This window comes from Schistocerca piceifrons, chromosome 3 (genome assembly GCF_021461385.2).
Source record: "Schistocerca piceifrons isolate TAMUIC-IGC-003096 chromosome 3, iqSchPice1.1, whole genome shotgun sequence".
Taxonomy (NCBI): domain Eukaryota; kingdom Metazoa; phylum Arthropoda; class Insecta; order Orthoptera; family Acrididae; genus Schistocerca; species Schistocerca piceifrons.
In genome coordinates, this window is record NC_060140.1 from 33,697,546 (window position 1) to 33,708,654 (window position 11,109).

The following is an 11,109-nucleotide window of genomic DNA, read 5'->3' on the forward strand; positions in this document are numbered from 1 at the left end:
AGAACATTGCTCTTGCATAGACCCTCTATATACTCCTACCAACCTCTCTACTTTCCCCCTCTTTGCTTAGAACTGGGTTTCCATCTGAGCTGTTGATATTCATGCAAGTGGTTCTCTTTTCTCCAAAGGCCTCTTTAATTTTCCTGTAGGCATTATTTATCTTACCCCTAGTGATATGCGCCTCTACATCCTTACATTTGTCCTCTAGCCATCCCTGTTTAGCCATTTTGCACTTCCTGTCGATCTCATTTTTGAGACGTTTGTATTCCTTTTTGCCTCCTTCATTTACTGCATTTTTGTATTTTCTCCTTTCATCAATTAAATTCAATATCTTTTCTGTTACCAGAGGACTTCTATTAGCCCTCGCCTTTTTGCCTACTTGATCCTCTGCTACCTTCCCTATTTCTTCTCTCAAAGCTACCCATTCTTCTTCTACTGTATTTCTTTCCCACATTCTTGTCAATCGTTCCCTAATGCTCTCTCTGAACCTGTGTACAACCTCTGGTTCTTTCAATCTGTCGAGGTCCCATCTCCTCAAATTCCCACCTTTTTGCAGTTTCTTCAGTTTTAATCTTCAGTTCATAACCAATAGATTGGGGTCAGGGTCCACGTCTGCCCCTGGAAATGTTATACAATTTAAAACCTGGTTCCTGAATCTCTGTCTTACCATTATATAATATGTCTGAGACCTTCCAGTATCTCCAGGCTTCTTCCATGTATACAACCTTCGTTTATGATTCTTGAAGCAAGTGTTAACTATGATTAAGTTATGCTCTGTGCAAAATTCTACCAGGCAGCTTCCTCTTTCATTCCTTAACCCAATTCCATATTCACCTACTATGTTTCCTTCTCTTTCTTTTCCTACTATCGAGTTAAATTTTCGTCTCCCTTCACTATCTGAATAATTTCTTTTATAAAGCTAGATTAGTAAAGTTGAGTCATAGAACAGTTGAAGCGAGAGTGCAAATGAAGATGCACAAGGAGAATAAACCAATGAGTGTTATTTGTTATTTGTAATGGGAAGAAAGCCGTTAATGAGCTCTTGAAAAAGGCTTTGTACCGTAAGTTTAAATCTGCATGTAAATACCAGCAAGTTTACAACATAAAAAATAGTGTGTGTTTTGCAAATGAAGTGAAGGACACTGCAAATTGAGAGGACGCCGTCGTAGCCTCGTTAGACGTCGTGAACCTCTACACTATATACTAATTGCAGCATCTTTGCAGATTATAAGGAAGAACCTTATAAAATATAGGTAAATGAGCACGGGTGAAAGCGTCGAACTCGTGGATATGCCAGAGTTCACATTGAGTTTTAATAGGTTAGTCTTCAACGACAAGGTTTTTATTCCAGATGAAGGATTAGCTATGGGAAACAGTCTATCAGGCATTTTAGCTGAAATTTCTGTGAATGACTTTGAGAACAAAGTTTTCAGCTCTTTTCCAGAAATTAAGGAGAACTTAATTTATTACAGACAGTACGTTGATGACACTATTTTAGTATTCAAAGGAAAAGAATAAGAAGTAGAGGAAAAGACTAAAGTTTTAAACGAGCTGCATCTAAAAATTCAGTTCACGCTAGAAATGGAGGTCAATGGGACGATTAACTATTTAGATTTGACCGTTAGAAAGGAGGTAGGTAGGCACATTTTCCGGCATCTATAGAAAAGACACTTGTTGCGACAACATTATGGAAGCGACGTCGCACCACCTGGCACAGCATAAAAGAGAGTACTTTCATGCAATGTGCAACAGAGCCCTGAGTTTGCCACTAAAGGAAGATGAGTTGCAGAAAGAACTAGGCATTATTAAGCAAGTAGCGGCAGCTAATGGGAACAGGACGCAAGATGTTACATGTATGGTCATCAAGATCAAAAACAAATCCGCAGGTATTAGTAATGATTCTAGGAAAATTAAAGTTAAGAAGAAGTTTGCACCTTGACATGCAAAGGGCGTGGGTCGGAAAGAATTGCTAAATGCTTTAAAAAAAAAAAAAAACATCGCTGTGACATTCCAGAATGAAGGGCAAATAGCACATAGACTAAGACATAAACCAGCAACGACAAAACAAATGAAATACAACAATTCCGGAGTATACAAGATCAAATGAGCTGAATGTGACTGTTATTATATAGGGCAGACAGGGCGGAATTTTGAAATTCGATACAGGGAACATTGCAGTCAGAGCAATTGGGCAGCATTTGGAATGCTTGTAAAGAATAGTAAACATGAAGTGAGCAATATAAATGGACAAATGGAGGTGCTACATAAAGCTCCAAAAAGTCTCTATCTCAAAGTGCTTGAAGAGATTGAAATATACGCTCTTCAAATTAAAAACCCAGTCCTACTACTTAATGAGCAAAATGATTTTATGCACAGGAGTTATTACGAGATTTTTCAAGACATGTTTTAGGCTTACTGTTGAATGCAATAGCATGCTCCAGTAAGAACCAGCTGCAGCGGAACGGCCCTCAGCCTACTGGTGGCGAAGTGAATTGGGTGCGGTGGAAGAGGACTTGGCATGGTGCTTTATATATTCTGACATAGGGAAATCCTCTCCACCACCGATCAATACAAAGAAGAGGAAACGCACATTTTTGAAAGAATATGTATGTTTTAATTATATTTTTAAGTTTCTTTAAAAATTTTAAATTAGTGTAAATTATTTCAGTTCATGGTCGATGGTCGGAAAAGATGTTATTTCTTTAAAAATTATCTTATTATTAAAAAGTATATTCGCCATTAATATGTGAGGTGAACAAATAACATCTTAGTGCATATGAACAATTCTTACAGATAAGAGGGCACTTTTTACTTTTGCCAATCAGGTTTCTCCAAACTGTGATATAAGGTTTTAACAGATTAAAAATTACTTTAGTTATGACAGTGAACCAATAGTTCTGTACTGACAAGTTACTCTGTAACTGCAATATATGGTACGTTGGCGTTTAATACATTCCAAAATTTCTTTTTGTAAATTAAGATAGTTCTATCAATAACTATATCTCTCATGTTAATGATACTTTTAACTTTATCTAACAGATCTGAAGGTGGGCAGCTAGCCAGAAACCGGTCATTGAAATTTAATAAATAGCGATCAAAGCCTTAAATGCCATATTTTTATTCAAAGAAGGATTGTGGCAATCCCTATAAGACAATCATGTCTAGTTTTGATAAAATTATCAGATACTTTAAATAAGCTGTCATTAGCTGTAGAATCAACTCAATGAGTAACCAATTCTTTGAAAACTAATGTAGCTAGTCTAGAAGAGAATGTAAATGGCTTTAGTAAAGAACATGATAAAATGACCACATAGATTGAACAGGTTTGTGATCAGGTTAAGAAGTTGTAAGTAGTTGGTCAGGTGTATGTTGATGACTATCTGACCAAACAAGCTAAGAAATTAGAAGATGATGTATCTGAGTGGTTGAAAGCAAAATCCGTGGATGTTCAGACTCATGTTAATAGCGTGATTAATAATGTGATGCAACAATGTAGACCAGATGCACCAAAGTGCAAAGAATCTGAAACGATAGCTAAGCTTAAAGAAGAATTCAATTTAATAAAGGAAAATGTTATGTCTGAACTGCCTATGTGGCAAGAAAGTGTGGATACACAACTAAACGAAAGCAATAAGAGTAGAAAATATACTTACCAATGTAACAACAGAAAATTTCCGAGAGACAGTTCCGAGGGAATTAATAGAAAAGAGAATTATGATGAACAGGGGGAAAGTCAAGGACCATTTAATTATATGTGTGTTAATTAGGGAAAGAGTCAGAATGTACATTGGGGGGGGGGGGCTCCTACGAATGTGATAACGGCAAATAGTCAATATGTGCCAACACCGGTGCTCCCTAGACCAGAGTCTAACACTCACAATAATAATGCTGAATGGAACGTGCAAGGTTCGGAAGTTCGGGTGGTGGTGCTCGACGAGACAGGTAGCCCTCAGCCAAATAATACAGCAAACTAGGATCAGCTGCTCTCAGCCTTCCCAGTGTTGCTGGTGGAGTGTTGAGAGGCCATGACCATATAAATCTGTGTGTTTTAATGTATAATGAGGGAGCAGACATTCGGGACAAACTGTTAGACAACCTGGGAAAACTATGTAATACTCCCATGGAAGTGGTACGGGCTGTTCTTAAGGTCAAAATCATTGATGAAGATGTTGAAATTCTGTTAGATACCGGCGCTGTCTCCACTGTGTTGAATATTGGGTTGTTTAAATATTTAGCCACTAAACAAAAGTTACCTGTATTGACTGTAACTAACTGCATCTTGTCTGAGGCTTTGGGATCACACTCCATCGTCATTAAAGCCCAAGTATTAGGGGATGTAGAAGCACAAGGGGAAATAATAGAATGTACCTCCTTGTTGGCTCCTCATATATCTTTTCCTTGTATTTGGGGGATTGACTTTATGTGTGGATGAGACATAATGCTTGACATCGCGAAAGTGGATTCAGAACAATCAGGGTAAGGTAGTTATGTTGCGTCTAGTATGGAAGCTTGAATATGCGCAAAATATATGTAATAGAATAAGAGTTCAGAGTAAGGAAGTAAAATTACTTTACTTGAATAATGATTATCACCTATGTTCATTAACTGAGAATTCTGTGTCAGAAATAAAAGAATTAGTATTTCAAAAAACATGAGAGTCCGGTATTTGGTGGACGAGCAGAGAAGTAATTTAGCAGCTGTATTTAATGCGTATATTAATGTATTTGATACTAAACCAGGCATTATTAAAGATTATGAATGTGTTACGGATGTCTACCTGCATTAAATCTATTGTAAATCCTCATATTCAATATCTTGGGCGCATAAAGAAAAAGTGGCCAAAGATAGTGGAACCAGATATTGATCGACCAATTCTTCTCGACCGGGTTCGATTAGCCTTAGCTAAAGCTGCTGAATTATGTAAAAAGAAATATGACAAAAAACTAATAAGAGTATGTACTTATAACATCGACAATAAGGTCTTGCTAAGAAAATATACAAAATCGTCAGCTATCAAAAGACTGAACAAGAAATGGCAACATTTGTAAATGGGTCCTTATGAAATTATGGATGTACCACATGCTGGTAGCTATGTGCTACGAGATATTGATAATATTGCTAACAAAAGGGGATTATTTCCTCATAAAGGTTTGAAAAAATTCTATGTTTTAGGTTTTAGAAAATAATTTCAAGAATCTATTCAGAGGTTGTTATTTTCAAGTCTACATAATGAAGAGAGTCTTTTCATCATTTTTGTTTCGTAGTAACAAGTTCTCTTGGAATTTAGGTATTATAGTTTTAAGTATGCCTCTTTTGTAAAGTCAATTCACGAGGTGCGTTTTTGTAAAAACACTATGATGGACTGGGGGTTTAATAAGAGTATAGCACGGAAGACTTTTATGCCGCAATGGGAAGTTAACTGTTTCCGAGCCACAATATTGAGTTGATCATAAAAAAAGGTAACTGATATAGCCAGTGACGTTCAATATCGTGTGGACGGGAAAATACCAGTATTTAAACGAAAATGAATAACTCTGATGCATGATGACAGAAGCTAGTAGTTGTAACTAGGTTTCATAATTCAGAACTGATAAATTGACAGAAGCTGGACTTCATATTTAACAGTTAATCTTTGCATTTAAAGAGTGCCTTAGGTGTTCGGAACTGCCAATGGATGGAATCCGGACTCACGATGAACAATTAAGTGTGTCAGTAGAAGGTACATTTCTTGTCCAGAACTAACAATGGAAGGAATCCGGACTCGATGTCAATTGTGAATATGTATCACGTGATCGCATTACTGGTTCGGAACTGCTAAAGACAGAATCTGAGCTCGTAAGGAAAACTTAATGTTACGACAATATAAATGTCTAATTATGTATGTGGAACAAAATGTAATAAATCATGAAAATGTCATTAGTATGATTTCATCTGTGATGAATGACAAATAGGAATGAACTGAGTAATATGAAGTAGTCAATGTCGACAAGGACATCGTTGGAAATCGCTGAAGTGCCACACATACACACACACACACACACACACACACACACACACACACACATACACATGTCAATCACATCGCGATAACGGGTAGAGTGGGGTTCACGCCTGAGCCTCAGGATGTGCGCTACCAGCGCATGTCGGGTGTTTCAAGCATCAACTTCACGTCTTAAATATCTCGGGATGTAATCGGAATATTGCAATGCAATCAATGCCGTTATGTATGTGCTTTGTCATGCTATGGATTGCTGAAGAAAAAATATAAGAGGTCCATTTAAAAAAAACATAAGTTTGTCTTAAAAAACACATATGCTTTCGTTTTAGAATGTTTCCAAATATGTACATTCATGGGCCCCAGCCCTACATTGATACCGGTGGAAGTCGTTTTCCAATAGCTGTTATTGTTCCAGAGATATTTTGGGCGGACAAGATAGCTGGGACACCCTGTATATATATATATATATATATATATATATATATATATATATATACTGTTCGTGTACCATCCTGAAACTGTCGCGGCCCAAACAACCCAATCAGGTGAGAAACTGTGTCCACCATGATATTAACATATCATTGTAGTCAGTCACATTGCATCAGCTCTGCAGTCATCTGGCTGCCACTGCTTTAGGCGAGTGCTGCAGACACACCCTGGCTGAGCATAATGGGCTGCAGTCGACGGTGCCTCAACTGATGGAGCCGAACACCAGCTGGCAGATCATCACAAGACCCAGCTGCCAGATTTACGAAGATGGTGAACGGATACAAGAGGTGCAGGGCTCTGGACAACATTTTGTCTGCAGCACGACGAGAAAACTTGCGTTTTGAACATATGATCAAATGCATGGAGATGACAAGCAATAATGTGATGTCATTTCCGAATGATGGTACACCACAAGCCAAAAGAAGAGGCGGGTACAATAATGGGCAACAATCACGCCAAAGTTAACGACACCAACAAACAACTGAAGCGTAGACTCAACACGAATACCAGGATTCATTGAGTCGAATCGCTAGTTATTCAAGAGGCGGCTCAAAAAACTACAAATTTGGGTAGTCGCTGTTCGACAGGTTTGGAGATTCGCTGTTCGGCGGGATTGGAGATCTGCTGCACATCAATGAAGACAACAATGGAGAAGGTTGCGAAATATTTTATGAAATAACCTGATGAAACACTGTACTTTAGAAGTAATGAAATCTTATTTATGATAGGCAGACTTAATCTGTATTAGCATAGCTATGAAATATTTAAGGAGTTCTAACGTATAAAGCGAAATATTGAAGGACTTTAAAATATCATGTGTTGTAGCATAGAAAATGACTGAACTTTGTAAGGGTCGATGTACCATTTTCCACACTTCATCCAAATTAACTCTGCACTTCAGTGCATGAAAAATATAAGAGGTAGTCCCACCTCACAGCACCCACGAAAAATCCAAAATGCAAAATGTAAGAGGTAGTCCTACCTCATAGTTGCCATTAGAAAAATCTAAAAGAAAAAACCTAAGAGCATTTCCCTTGAAAAATCCAAAAAAAGGAAACATCACAGTTCCATCAGTACAAAACCTAAAGAAAGATAGTCATTGTCCTATAATCCAAGAAGAAAGCTAAAGTCTTGTCAAAAAGAGATAAATCGCAGTTAAGGGGTAGAATGATAACAGATGTCATAAGAAAGTAACTTGTTATCATTCTGGGAGGCTGTGTAACCGCTCTTTAGAGAGTGGGTATTCAGAAACGAATATTAGATTAAAGTCTGTAATACGATATGACCCAAGAGCCAAAAAACGGTAGTTGTATTTCGAAATAATAGTTAGTTAAAATTTTACAAATAGTAGATATTTGATGTAGAGAAACGCAAAGTAGTACAAAGGGAATCCAAGGAAGGCATAACAGAGCTGCGTTTTGTTTTGAATATAATATATAAACCAGTGCACAGCATTATTAGCTGTCTTGAGTCTTTGTTTTTCATGGTGCATGTTCACAGTCTTCCATGGTAGTCGGAAGTTAGGGATTATAAGCCTAATTAAATATCATTCTGATAACTGGATTAGACATTGGAGTGGTGGATAATAGATTATTTTGCGATATTGGGAAAGAAAATAATTGGACTTTATCATACTAAAATCTTTGCCGATTGTTGTCTAGGCGATTCTGCTATTAAACGAGACATGAGATGTAGTGCCCATGAAAAGACTAAATTTGTGCTGAACAGACATTGAAAGAACTTATGATTAATATCGTGTCATGAGAATTAAGAAGCTTAGACATTGTAAAGCCAGAGACATATTTATGGTTTATCACATATTAATGGTAAATGACAGTTTCATGGAAAGTCGTATCTTTGGTGATAGGAACGTGAAGGAATGTGGTATGGACTGACTGTTATTATACCAAAACGATACACACTAGGATCAACTCCTTCTTCATTGATTCCCCAGTGCCATCTCTAATTAATTAAAGAAATGAATTGTGTCAATAGAACAGATTCTATACAAGACTGTCACCATGTTTTCTAAACTGAAAAATCAGTTCGTACATAGACAAGTACATCTGTGAATATTCAAGGGTTATTGAGAAAAGCTGATCAACCTGTTGCAAACAGATAATAGGATTTAACGAAGGAATATTGATCACAAAGGTAACTAAATCAAATTATTTGGTGAACAAAAATTAGAAAAAATAGACTGGAACCCAACTGCTGTGTTATTCCCGAGTAATAAATAATATCACTGCCTTTGGAACCATTGCGGTTGAAAGTGTACGAAATATCTCTGGAAATAGAAAACAAGGTCAATTTTCAACTGATAGTTCAGACAATTAGATTCACAACGTGATTCAGAGATGTTTTATGCCTGACCCACATGGCAGGGAATGGTTCTCTACTAGCTGGGACAATATATACACAAACTTTTGAGATTCGCTCCGCTGCCGGTAGGAAATGGCGAAGTGATATCTGTGCAGTTGCAACAATGGTGGGTGTGCGTGCATATAACCCACAACCAAAATCGGACCTTTTTCAGTTAAGAAGGAAAAAAAGTACTACATTGACACATTGCAACACAGTTTTAATCGTTTCAACAACGAGGAGTGAGAATAAGTGACTGGGGTATGTTGAATACATGGCACTTATTTGTTGTAATTGTAGTTTTCGAAACCACAAGGGATAACTGCACAGTAAAATTTCATTCTTACAGTTCTGTAAAAAAGATAACACCTTCAAATTCAGTACTGAGGGATGGGATCTTTTTGATCATGGCAAATCGTAAAAAGAGCAATACTGCTTATTATGAAAGAAATGCTGCAGGTTGTTTTATTTCTACTTTTCCTCCATATCTCAGGTGAAATTTTAATTTAACCAGAAGCTCACATGTAAACCAACTGCATACAATCTCTAACTGACTTTTTCACAGTAAGCAAGCAGCAGTTATTTTTACATCATTATGCGCTTCTCGCATTCTTAGTCAATGTAACTTATTTGTCTCATAACACAAATTATTAATTATCCAGTTATACTATATGAAGACATAAAACTTTAGTAATATAATTCTCTAACATAAAATAACAGCTAGTGAATGGAGCAGTATTCTAAAATTAATAATTTCTTTTTCCAGAGACTGAACTGAAATGTTTCTAAGTTTTGCGGGATGGTCACATTTTGGGTCAAGTTCAGAGCAATTTACTTTTTTTTTGGTAATTTGATCTTGCTACAATTGTGAAAAAGAACACATTCAACCCCTCTCATATTTCTGCAGGATGTGCAATGGTGTTATGTCCAAAAAAATGAAATGTCAATATTAAAAGTTTGACTGAAATTACTTTTTGTGCACTTTTTAAAACGTCATTTCTCAGCTTGTTTCTGAAAGTTCAATAAACAATGTTGCTTGGTGAGTAATTCCTACATACAACCAAAATTTTTATGTAGGTATCCGAAAACGCATACTTTATTAACATATCAGTGCAGATTGATGAGTGAGCATTTTCTGCGGTAGAATCTGAGAAATTTCCCCTGAAGGTTAGTTTTTTACTAAATCAGTCTCTCCACTTGTGACACTGATGTTGAAGTCAGCAAGCATTGGAATATTTATCTTTTCTCTTTATTTCACAGAAACTATAAAATAAAAGTTATTTCATCCAGCCTGTATCTTTCAGACTTCTACGGCTCCTTTTCAACAATACATTTTTGATGGAGAATTCAATCAACATTCCTAAACATAAAATGCATAAAGGAAATTTCCTCTTACACCTTTTCCTGAGTTTCTGTGAACTGAAATTACAATGGCATTAGGTTCACTAGCTCTACATCTACATTTACATACATACTCCGCAATCCACCGTACGGTGCGTGGTGGAGGGTACCTCGTACCACAACTAGTGTGTTCTCTCCCTGTTCCACTCCCAAACAGAACGAGGGAAAAATGACTGCCTATATGCCTCTGTACGAGCCATAATCTCTCTTATCTTATCTTTGTGGTCTTCCGCAAAATGTAAGTTGGCGGCAGAAAATTGTACTGCAGTCAGCCTCAAATGCTGGTTCTCTAAATTTCCTCAGTAGCGATTCACGAAAAGAACACCTCCTTTCCTCCAGAGACTCCCACCCGAGTTCCTGAAGCATTTCTGTAACACTCGCATGATGATCAAACCTACCAGTAACAAATCTAGCAGCCCGCCTCTGAATTGCTTCTATGTCCTCCCTCAATCCGACCTGTTAGGGATACCAAACGCTCGAGCAGTACTCAAGAATAGGTCGTATTAGTCTTTTATCAGCGGTCTCGTTTACAGATGAATCACACTTCCCAAAATTCTTCCAATGAACCGAAGACGACTATCCGCCTTCCCCACAACTGCCATTACATGCTTGTCCCACTTCATATCGTTCTGCAATGTTACACCCAAATATTTAATCGACGTGACTGTGTCAAGCGCTACACTACCAATGGAGTATTCAAACATTACAGGATTCTTTTTCCTATTCATCTGCATTAATTTACATTTATCTATATTTACAGTTAACTGCCATTCTTTACACCAATCACAATTCCTGTCCAAGTCATCTTGTATCCTCCTACAGTCACTCAACGACGACACCTTCCCGTACACCACAGCAAC